A 12,512-nucleotide genomic window follows, 5' to 3' on the forward strand; every position below is an offset into this window, starting at 1 on the left:
AGCGAGGCGGCGGTGGCTCAGAGGCTGAGATCACCGCAGCTCCCGAACGTGAAGCGATTGGTAACGACGCTCTGGGTGGGTTGGCCTCGGTGCCCGGTGTCTGCAAAATAAGGTCATGTCGGAGTGCTCTTGTGGAGCCAACCCTACACTTTTTGGAGCCTTGGCAGCCGCTAGTAACCCAGTTGTGTGGGATAGGCACAGCTAGCGATGCTTTGATTCATCTGAGCCCTTGCATTCCCGCACAACATACTGTGAAGTTCCTGAAATCAGAAGCGTCAAGCTGGTGTGTCCTGCACTGTGCAGACACAGCTGGAGCCCGGAGGAAGGGAAACCCCCCTCACCGCTCTGTTCTTATGAAAAACAGATACAAACAGTACGTGAACACAAACATTGCACACTCTAACAGGATCCCAGACAGCTGCAGCACCTTTTACATCTTTTAAATGTGATTTCATACATCTTCACACCACTGGTGATTCCAGAACATGTCTCTGCAGTGGCAGGAGCAGACAGTTTGGTCTCAGAACAACTGGTGCCACAAAGGTAACTCCTGGCAGCTCCTCACTTACAGAGGTACATGTCACGGCAAAGGCTTGCTGCTGTATGCAAACCTTTCACTCGCTGCTTGTGGAAATCATGCAGGGAAGATGAGCACTCCCTGACTCTCCAGTGGAGATGGTAGGAAGATGTGCTAACAAGAGCATGCGCTTGGCACTCAGGCTTCTGGTAGTTCACATTTCTACAGTCGCTGTAGCTGAAGCCAGCATTACTCTACTATGCCTGTCACACCGGTTAGCTCTCAGCCTCCAAAACAGCACAGCCACCTGCAGCCCTCCTGCTGTGTACAGCCCTTGGACCACACTGACCCTCACACCGCACCAGAAAATCTGAAGGAGAGCACTCTCTGGCCAGGACATAACCATGCCAAGGACAGCTCGAGGGCAGAAACAATGAACTTGCAGTCCCAAGAACATTGCTGGCACCGTTTGATTCATTAGTATGGATGTATCCTGAAAGCCCGTTAGCAAAAGTGCTTGCAAATGTCACAGATTCTGCCCAGTACGCAACAGTGTTTGTGGCCCTGTATCTTTTTTCTTTTCTCCCACGGGCTTATTATTTAAAAGATATTTTTGTGTATGGATTGATCTCTTCTTCTACAGAAATGCCAACAAAGAAATCCTACAGCAGAAAGGGATTGGTATTACAACTTAGTAATTAATATTACAATTTCACTTGGCCTGAGTAGAATTAACACTCATAAGAAGCAGATAAACAGAAGTGAAGTATTTGATCTCATCTCACAACAACATTCAAGCTCCATTTCTTAAAAATACTGCACTCTGTTAATCCGCTCAGTACCATTTATGGCTGTGTACGGTAGGCTCTCGTTATGTGCTTACTTGTCATTAATTAGTTTGATCTAGCTCAGACAGCTAACTCAAATGAAAACAACAGCACTTCAGCATGTGCTAAATTGTTAAAAATGTAAACAGAGGAACGTCTAGATTTGAAAAGCCTTTGTGTACCCACCAGCTTCTGGGATACAAAATAACCTCAGCTGAAAAAAAAAGTTCACCCAGAACAGGCAGATTAAAGTGATGATCTTAATCTTATTTAACTGCTAGGATATCTGCCTTCAGCTGAACAGAATACCTTAGCCCAGGCACACATCATTTGCAGTGTCACAGAAGCAGCCATTTGGCAACATCTCAGGGCTAAGTAGGTTTTAAATGCCTGGCTCTGACAAACACCTGAGACACCGATTTGTACACAGAACAGGAAGCAGAGGACTGCACAGCAACTTATTGAGATCACCATGTGAGGGAAATTTGTTTTGGACCAGACTTGTGCGTATTAGAAATAATTTTGAAAGCAGATAAACTAGAATGAAAGGATTTAATAATCTTTGACTGTTCCAAGCCAGTGAAGTGGATACTCTGGAGACACAATTTGGGTGGTGAAACAGGTAGTCATTGTGCTCAGCATGCCCAACAGGAAAGCCAGCTGAAAAATCTTCCTCTTTTCATTGTCACCTTCTAGAGTTAAGCAAGCGTTACCAGACTCGAGTTTTACACTGATCTCTGATATGTTACCACAAGGGAAATTTCAATTTTAACACCTTCCTTGTTCACCAGTAATCTGATTTTGCTAATCTTCCACATTCTCTGACAGAGCCTGTAAGGCTGCAAAACCCATTTACTGCTCTAGCTACATTCTCAGGCAGCAAACAATCACACTGCAGTCTGTTCCTGTGCTATCTAGTTTAAATCTAACCTGAATATATGCATCACTACGAGCTGAAATTACACCTTTGAGCCTAGGAGTACTCCAAATAAGAACATGTTGAAGTACAGAAAACCAGAATGATTCCTGTATGGGACTAAAAAGCAACTTCTGCCTTAATAAATCAAGGAGGATCTGGCATCTACTAAATACTACTAACTGTGTGAAGAGAGGCTGGAAATAAACAAGCACACAGCAAAGTCTGCTTTTCTGTAATATCACACGAAGAAAACCATGCTTTTTGCAAAGCAGAAACCTAAGCACTACAGTGTAGTGAATTAGAATACTGGCAAAAAATTTCTACAAAAATACATCAGCAAGGACTTGAATAGTCAGTGCCCTGTCCTGCTTTTAGCATCAGACAGTGAATTTGGCTGGTCAGAATGGGTTCAGCCAGATTCAGGAGGCACTCAACCAGATTTTGGTGCAAACAAAGTATTTTTCCACGAAATGAGGCAAATTCAAGGAAATCTGAAGAGCTATGTTACATGGAAATTTGAACTAGAAGATCACCATTGTCTCTTCCAGCACAATATTCTATCTTTTCATAAGCTTAGCCAGTCGTCTTATGCATCACTGATCTCAAGGCCTGCAACAAAGCTCATTTTGTTGATGGAAAAATCTTTTAATTACTCTCAATAGGCTTTGGATGAGGTCCTGAAAGAAACTGTGATTCAGCAACTCCTGGAACTAGGAAGGAAGCAAAAGTCTGTTTCATCACTCACAGCAAGCGAACAAGAATTATACTGAATATTAAAAAGAGGGAGGTGGAAGATCATGCCATGGTATTAGGAGGATACATTCCTTGCTTCTGTGTGAGCCTGAAGAATCTGCATTCTCAGGGAAGTACTGACAGGAATGTAGGATACAAAACTCTTGCAGAAGGCACAGGAATAATACTTCTGATGCAGACTCTGTTGATGGAATGTGTCAAAGTGTTTTACGCTACGCTGAGGCAGGGTGTGCCACACATTGAAACTCGCCCGGAGCTACAGGGTGGAGTGTCATGAAAAACTGGTCTGCACTGCAATTAAGATACTCTTCCTAGTACCTGAAGACACTTCTCTTGACAAACACTGTCATTTGACAAGTTGCTTCCAACTTGAACTGTTACTCCAGGCACCACAGGTAGGCTTCATCTTGTCCGACATGGGCTCTATTGTCTTTGTCTTATTATTTACATTTGCTGAATAGACAATGGGGAGAAGCAAGTGCTTTTCATACCAGATTTACATGGCACATTACAATACCTACATCTGAAGGAGAAGATATTTAAAAGTGGTCTTCTAAATTAATCAGGTGAATTCCATTGTAGAAGTACCAGTTCCTATAAAATGTTAAAAAGGAAGGCAGGACAAGTAGATAAATACATCACTAACTCCAGAACACATAAGATAAGCACAACATAAGTGTAATAAATGAGAATTCAAAGAGTCAAACCAAAAAGACAATTTTTGTACAAGTTTTGGCTCAGGGTCTGTCTGAAGATACCAGGCTTTGGTTTTGTTTGTTCCAAGCTGGCATGAGAACAAGCAAGCAGTGATGTTCAAATAGAATAGAAGCTTCTTTATAGTTAATATAGCATAAAAAGAGCCTATTATCCTGGAATTATGTGTTTACACTGTCATATTTGCGTTAATAAATTAATTGTATATACCTTAATCACACCCATCAAAAACACGATCAAAGCTGAAAATGATGTTGTTGCATTATAATAAATGTGTTCTTTGAAATGCCCCCAAACCCTTAAGTGCTGTCTTTTATGAAATGCATCAAGCGTGCAAGGGTATGAGGACTAAAAGTTCATGAAGTTTTGAGAGATTTACTTTTAGGAATAAGATTAAAAGGAATGGGAAATTAAAGAAGAAATAATCAAATTATACTGTGGGAAAGGTGGAAGTCTGATGAGTAAATCTACAAATGAGCGTTTACTGCCTATCGCAAAACCTGTCACTAAAGCAAAGTAAATGCTGAAGAATAAAAGCTTAATCTTTCATCCAACATTTTCTTCAAATTTAAGCTTCTCCAAGCCAAATTGTTGAGTACCAAAATACCAGAAGGAATTCGCTACACAGTAACTGTTAACAATGAACATTTTTAAATCTTCAGGACAGAACAGCTTCTACTGGGGTACATTAAATAGCGCTATTTGAACTACTTGAGAACTTCAATAAACCTTGAAAAAACATTGTTCCAGCTGTTTGGAAAAAACAGACTTTAACATTGTAACAGTACTCAGAAAACATTTCCAACAAAATTCAAATCATTGAAATAATTAAATTTTAATAATAAACTATTTGGAGACACATCCTCCCTTAAAACAAGAACTGAGAATCATGTAAAACAGATCATAGCTGTCCATACACAAAATAGGCCTAATAGGCCTACAGGCTGCTTATTTAAGATAAACCTGGCACTAGCACAGAGCTAGCAGAGGAGATTATCTTCATGATATTTTCCCCATGTACTCCTTCTCTAGACTTTACCTTGAGAACAGATGAATGTCCAGAGGAAAAAAAGCTGGAGAAAGCTGAGGGCTATTCTAAGCATCAGTCTGCTCATAGCCATTTCCCCGAGCCATGCCAGCATCCTGAACAAGATTATTTCTGGAAACAATCCTTGTTAGCCATGGATCCAGCACAGGAACGAAAGGGCTGTGGACTGGACAGTTTCAGGACACTTAGGAATTTCCCTACATCCAAGATAATCTTCAATTACCAGCTCCCTGCCCTTACAACCCTTTTGAATAGAGCGAGCAGTGCATAAGGACCATAACAGAGTGAAAATGAGGTCCTGTCCTGTTTTTCTCCCCCAACACAACAGTTCTTGCTTGGCAGCTGGTGGTTCTTACAGAACCACAATGAAGCACAACCAAATGAACCTATCTTCTTGTTGCTGACACCTTGAGGGTCCACAGAACAGATAACTGTACTATCCGTAGCGGGTTTCTACATGCAGCTGAATTATCAGATTTCTTTTTTGGGTCTCCCCAAAGCAGACTCTTGGACTCAAAGAAATGAATGGCACTGAAATCACTGCCTTCAGGATCAGATCTCATCCAGAATTTTATTCTCCATGTCACTCAAATCTCTGAAGTTTTGATACAAAGAACCAATTTTCTTACTACATTTGCTGCCTTTAGTCCATTATCTCTCATAGATATGCTGTATCTTATCTGATATATATAAGCAGAATGGGTTTCTGGAAACACATTCACACAATGCCTTTTTATTTAATAGTAGTAGTTACACCTTCATTTTTCTTGTCTGTTAAATGTTCAGCCACACTGCAGGGACAAGCTAAAACGTATAACCATGCTGTTTCAGTGGAAGTGAGAGAAACTACAAACATTTACAAATGATGCCAAGATATCCTCAAAAATCTGTTGTCCTAAGGTAGTATTTGTTACAATTACATATGATGAAATCACATTTACCAATTTGTATTAATCATTTTATCTTAGCCACCCTTATTTCCTTTACTTTTGGAGTGTTTTTGAGAGGTCAGTGCCATCTCTACCTCCTTTTTGTAAATACTGCTTGGCTCAAACAGCCAAGAAAAACTCATTTTTAATTAAGCAATTTAGTGTACATTAACACCGATTCAGTTTAAAGGAAAGAATTCCCTGAGGATTCAATTATCTTAAACTAGATCCTACAATTAAACTGTAAATGTAGAATGCAGCTTTTAAAAAAAAGTTAGTTTTAAAACCAGTTTCCACAATGTCATCATGGAATAGTAGCATATTATTTCTTGCTCTAGTACATGCACTTACACATTATAACTTCACTTCTAATTATGTACATAAAACCTGCCATTTTTAGTGAATGTGTGTTTCTGTACCAGCTATTCGCTGCAATCATCCAGTGAGAGGGAAGAAAGGGGATTTTCACACAGCAACCTGTTTTATAGACTGCTGTGTATGCTTGTAAGCAAAGGCAGCTTCTCTTTAAAAGGAGACTGACCTGAAGGCAACTCAAAGCAAAGATAAACCTAATTTCCCACATTTTACACAAAAGTAATTCAAGATGTGGAGACGATACCCTAAACTAACAGACTAAATAGATACATATTTTGACTCAGAAGACTGAGAGGGGCCTTTGTGACACTTTCATGGGAAGAAAAATCAGATACTAAGCTTTGGAAGAAAAGTGTAAAAAGAACAGGTGCTTTAAGTTAGAAATGAGGCATGTGCTACCACTAAAGACAGATTTGCTTCCTGAGCACAGCACCAAGGAAAATGGTGGCTGCTGCTTATTTTTCTGTCTTTCCATCAAACCTGACTGGCTTTTTGAAAGTTTAAACCAAGTAATTGGGCTGCATAGAGGTGCAGCTATTTGAAATGCTGTATCCCACAATACACAGCTTAGGGTAGGTGATTGCCAAGAGATACGACCAAAAAAACATGAAGTTGCTCTGGAGCCAAGAGACCAAAATCACACACAAAAACAAGAATCTATCCCAGAAAGGACCGAGCTGCGAAAGGAATTGAACAGAATTGACAAGAAGGAAAGACAAGCACCTAAAAATGGTGGCAACTGTATTATTTTAGTCCTGGTTTCCTCTATCTCAGCATTTCCAGGAAAGATCAACACCAGAAAAAAAAAATAGTAAAATGAGAAGTTTTCTAGGACATGGTCTCCTGAATATGGCTTTTTGTTTTATTTTTAGGGAAAAAAAAACTCACTGGAAATTGGCCAAAGGCTAAAACTGTGACTGTGTTTAAGTTTAGTTTGTCTTTTTCTGCAAGAAAAGGTTCAAATTTGATTAAAGAAAAAGACATCCTTCACTTTCAAACCAACCAGCTACCATGAAGAAATAGCTGCTGAGCAGAGGTAGGTAGATGATAAATATGCAGGTAAAACATCTTAGAACAGTCTTACATGGCACCCATATTACAATTACATAATTTCATGTTGTACAAGTTGTCCTCTGCAGAATCAGTCTCGATAGTGGGTAAAAAAAATGATTTTTGAACAATTACACACAAACTATTTATGAAACTTACATAAAACTTCATGTTTAGCTTAGACGTAGGTAAATACCAGTTGCTCTCCCTGAAGACTCACTCTCACCACACTGCCTACAGGAAAGGGGGGTGGCGAGGTGTCCAATCAGGGTGATTAAGGACTGGAGTAAAGGTTTCATGTTTCAGGTCACCAAATAAGCCAACATCTAAATAAACTCAGCCCTTCAGAAATGCCACCATAGGAAATTCATTCACGCTGTTCAAAAAGCAACTGCTTGTTCAGTTGCCAACCACCCAAAGCAGCAGTTGTGTTTATTTAAATGAAGAGGGTGTGGACCCAAGAGCTGTATCTTTCCAAATCTTACTGCAGCAACAGAACATTTGGAAATTCCTGTAATATGCCCGAAACGTGACCTGTAATGGACAACTTTCTAAGGCCACCTACCCATGCTTTTAGACTAAAGATTCACCCTGTGATTTTTCCATCCACTAACAGCATCTGTGGGAGATTCTTCCTTTCTCCTCATTTACTTCCTTAGCAGTAATTTACTTCAAGCACATACAAACAAACAAGGAAAACTTATATTTAAAACATCTAGTGCACATGATGATGATGGTTTTCCCTCCTGAAAAGGGTTACAGGATCACAGGACCATGATGAAACTCAAGGAGGAAGGCAGCTCAGGAGGTCAAGCCCAAAGCAGTGGTCATTGAGGTCAGGCAAGTCTTATGGCTTTGTCCAGAAGGGTCTTGAAAACCTCAAGGACAGAGATAGCAAAACCTGATGGTACAAAGCACAAAGATTTGCAATTATATTTCTTATTACACCTGAAACAGTTAGAATTTTCTAGCTGCACTTTATTTATGCTTAACTGCAATGCTCATGTACTTTCATCTTAATTAAAAAAAATCACATAAATAGTAACCAGGAGGCTATCTGAATGACTGTAGTAATTCCTCTTGCCTTTGTTTCCCTTACTCTAGTAAGCAGATTATTTTGATGATAGGACAAAGGGCTTTTTTACAGCACATAATACAGTCAACATGAGACTCAGTGGTAAAGAAGTACGAGCTGCATTTACATATTGTAATACTTTTTCGGCTCCCTCAGTGAGGTACAACCAAAATTTACATCAAGCATAGCTACAGCAGATTCATTAACCGTAATCAGTTGCTCATCTACTAGCAGGAGTATGTGTTTGTCAGACCCCACAGGGTGACCTCTAGCACTTCCTGACACTTCTGCAGGGCAAGTGGGAGCTCCTATGCCTTAAACAAGTCCTACTGTATTTTATGTAAAGTTTTTAATGTATATTTTATGTACATTTCCCAGATGTAAATATTTGCAGGTTGATTGTTATGAAAATGTTACATACCTTTTAAAGTCCCTTCCAACTCAAATGATTCTGTAATCTATGATAATTACTACAAATTATGTTTCATTCTCGAACAAAGCATGACTAATTGGAGATTAATTTTGAGCTATATTATAATAAGTTGCTTTAGAAAAAAACATCACATTTGCTCTTTCACAATTTGACATTTTTCAAGTCAACATCAAAGAAGATGTGCCTAGAAAACACTTTTGCTACAAAAAAGGCACACCTAAATACCATCTTCAGTAAACTTTTTCTGAGAATCTTCAGATTTATTTACGTCCTCCTTAGACACCTGCTGGTAAAAACTAGCAAAGCCATTCTCTATTCCTTCAAACAGTCTAAGAGATCCTGCACTATTACACATAATTTCAAATTAATTAGATTCACTGCTGTGAATGAGTCCACGTTGTGGACACCACAGGAATTCATAAGATACACTCTCAAATCTGCAGACTCCTAATATTTTAGCACCTGAGTCTCCAGTGGTAAAACACCTTAAAGCCTAACATGTCTATGAACAGACAAGTGCATAAGGAGAGAAAGGTCTTCACAAAGGGTTCAGAGACCATACGCATTTCTGTAGGGGATAGTTCAGTTCTGGAACTCCTTGACGAAGAATCCTATACAGGCTCCAAACTTGATAGTGTAAAATAAGGAAAGATAAATCTGTCAGGGACTACTGAGCATAGATGTATAACTTTCAGCTCAAGAAGTCACCAAACAGTGTATTTGAATATACAGAGACTATTCAGAGAATGGATTAACTTATTTTTGCTCTGTACAAGTCCTTTCTCCATTACATCTCAATGTAAGAGACAGGATACTGTGGGAAACGTACCACTGGTCTGACAAACTATAAATATTCCTATGATATTATAAGTCCATTGACAAGAGACTTGTTTTTCTTAGTGAACTCACATATAACTGAGTAGTTCATATACTCACAGCCAAGCATTTAAAGCCACTAACCAGCAAATACAGAACTTGTCTACTGGGCTGAGGGGCAAAGCCAACAGGGTACCTCTCCTTATTCCTAAGGACACTTGTGGCTTTTACATATGTGGAAATGACTACTGCTAAGAAGAAGGATTTCACAAAGCCCCAGTGCATTGTCTTGCCTGAGGTTCACTTCAGAGGTAGAACTAACTGCCACAGAGAGAAGAGAACTAAGAATCCTTGTTTAATAAGAAATGTCCAGAGTCATTGCTTCTTGTATTTCCATCAGGAAGAATACCTCAAAGTAAGAAAGTCTAGACAACAAGACTGCTTTGCTTCCTTCAGATACTCCAACCAGCTGCCACAGCATTACAATTTAAGCTATGCAAAGCCTAAGTCACTTCTCTGATTCTAGTTCAGCACTGCTCTATAACCCAGAGGAGTACTTTGTAGAGGATGCAATACATGTTCCTTTCCTCCAACTGAAAGCAATGCTGCTTGTGGGAAGTCCCAGGCTTTCCGCAGCCACAGCCAGTACCCAAAATTAAACTGCACGGACTGCCTCTCCTAGCCAATGATAGGAAGAGTGGCCATGATAACAGACCTCCATGCAAAGATAGCCATGGCAACAGCAAGCCCTAAGGCACTTGCCACAGACAGTATTTTCAGACAAGTGAAAACACACTGTACTGCCAGAGTCACAAACACCAATTCTGATTTGGTCAACATCATCTTACGCGTGATTTAGTAATAACTTTATAGCAGAAGAATTCTTTTCCTTTTTTGACTGACTGTAACCTCTTCTTTTGTGGGAAACCCAAGACATTTACTGCTTGGATGCATTTGCATTTCTGATTTTTTTTTTTCTTCTTCAGTCTAATTGATCTGACACCTTAACATTCTTTCATTTTATAATTTCTCTGTCTAAGGCATAAATACTTTTATTAGCCATTTAAAACATAAAAATGCTATACACTCATTACAATCAGAAAGATTAACACAGTAAAAGGGCAATAGAGGAGCGTAACAGCAAAGGGACTAGAACAGGTAGACTGGTGTTTCAAAGAAAAAGTGCTCACCCATCTCTGAAGATCTGGGTTCACAGAAAAGACTCCACAAGGGAGAGATCTCCAACCAGAGATCCTTCCCCAGTAGCAGTCAGCCCTTAAATGGGATCTAAGAGGGGTGCAGCCAGGCTCCACCCCTTCTGGTCACACAGCTGAATTGCTTTCACCTGTGCTCCCAGGGCTGACCAGGTCCTTTCCCAGGTGCTCAATCAGTGGTTCAGGCCATGAACTCTACAGTTACCATACAACACTGCACTGAGTATAAAGAGAGTTAGACAACTTTGAAGTAAATATTTCAATCTTCAGTCTTCTTGAGTGAAGACTGAACTCTGTTTATGTTACTTCCAGTTATTTAGGAGTAATCAGTTGATTCTTACAGCTAAAGCTGTATTTCTCTGTTCTTCTCTTCTACTTATCCTTTAAAACATGGTTTCAAAGTGAGGATCTTGCAGTATGAGTAACAAGAGATCAATAAAAGATGCAAAAAACTCAGAATCAGACAGCTTTTTTAAATATATCCTATAAAAATTCATAACTCTTCAGAATGCTCCGTGAAGAAATGCTGCAACACAGGTTAGCATCACTGATGTATTTTCTCGGGCCTTTTTCCTATCTTCATTTCCTAAGCAATCCATGACAAGTACAGTATTTACTATACACGGTGTTAAACCATTTAAAACAGGCAATAAAAGAAAACAGCCCACTTCCTATGACAGAACAGCAGAAACATGCCTGTAGGCCAGAGTCTCTCCCTCCAGCCAGACTTCAGAGGAAAGGGAGCCACCTGCTGCTCGAAGTGAGGCAGGCTGCAGCGTCTTTTCAGTTTCATTGCGTGAAACACCAAGGTGAGATTCAGCAAAAGAAGCTCAAAGCGTTGCTATTCTTCCTCATGCAGTGGGTCCAGATGGCAAAGGATGCAGGCAAAGGAGCACTGGTGTCCCTCATCTCCCCAGCCTGGCTCAGACAGCTGCAGCCAACACTGCCAGCAGCCAGTAGTTAAGCACAAATAGCATCCCTTTCTAAAGAAAAAAAAGGAAATGAAAACAGCAAACACAAAAAACCCTTCACATTAGGTGTGCATCACAACTATCACACAAGAAACAACCAACACTGGTAGACTGGGTGCAAGGAAAAACAACAGATTTATATAGATCTGTACATAAAATCATTCTCCAGTAAATAAGGATGGATCGAGTGCACCTCACGCACTCCTAAATCTGTATTTATGGATGTCATACATTGATTCTGTGGCTGCAGCCTTGCATTCAAGCTGCTCTCAGAGCAGTGTCTCTCAGTGGGGAGATTTGCTCACCAATGAATCAGCAAGTCCAGGGAAGGAGGAAGCTGCACAAAGAAAGGCACATTCCTTTCCACTGAAAGGTTTATTGGTATTATCTCATACCAGCTTCAATTTACAACTGACCTTGGTGAGAAGAAATAAGTGAGATAGACAAAAAAAGAGGAAGCTTAAGAAAAACTTTGCTGGTCGATTTTACCCCCTGAAGCCCCGTTCCCGTGTTGTCACGAGGGGATTCTAGTGAGAATCTGGGGTTCAGCTCACAGGTGGAAGCGATCCCCCATGGCCCCACCCCGCCGGGCGCCTTCCTGCCTCATGTCAAGCCCGGAGCCTGGCTTTGATGATACTCGAGAAAACACCAGGGAGAACTCTGCGGCTTGTGCAGATTTGACCTAAATAAGAGTAACTTTTCCCCAAACGACAAATGACATCACACGGCTGCACCGAACCCCCATTCAGCCTCTTCCTCCTGCCCGCCCCGCCCGCCTAGCGCTGCCCTTACCAAAGATGGCGGCAGAGGACGGGCCGGGAGCGGCGCCAAGCTGCGGCTGAGGCCGCTTCCGTCCGTCAGCGCCCCTCAC

The 12,512-nt window shown here is 40.6% G+C and overlaps 1 long non-coding RNA gene across 1 annotated transcript; it reads right to left on the bottom strand.

Annotated features, from left to right (window-relative positions):
• Positions 1 to 5,495: 5,495 nt before the first annotated feature.
• Positions 5,496 to 10,762, bottom strand: LOC104909923. Its single transcript, XR_002112413.2, has 2 exons — positions 10,647 to 10,762; positions 5,496 to 8,033 (listed from the first exon to the last, which is right to left on the bottom strand). It is a non-coding gene; the product is annotated as an uncharacterized LOC104909923 (long non-coding RNA).
• Between the last annotated feature and the right edge of the window lie 1,750 nt (positions 10,763 to 12,512).

The sequence above is a fragment of the Meleagris gallopavo genome, chromosome 2 (genome assembly GCF_000146605.3).
Source record: "Meleagris gallopavo isolate NT-WF06-2002-E0010 breed Aviagen turkey brand Nicholas breeding stock chromosome 2, Turkey_5.1, whole genome shotgun sequence".
NCBI classification, from domain to species: Eukaryota; Metazoa; Chordata; class Aves; order Galliformes; family Phasianidae; genus Meleagris; species Meleagris gallopavo.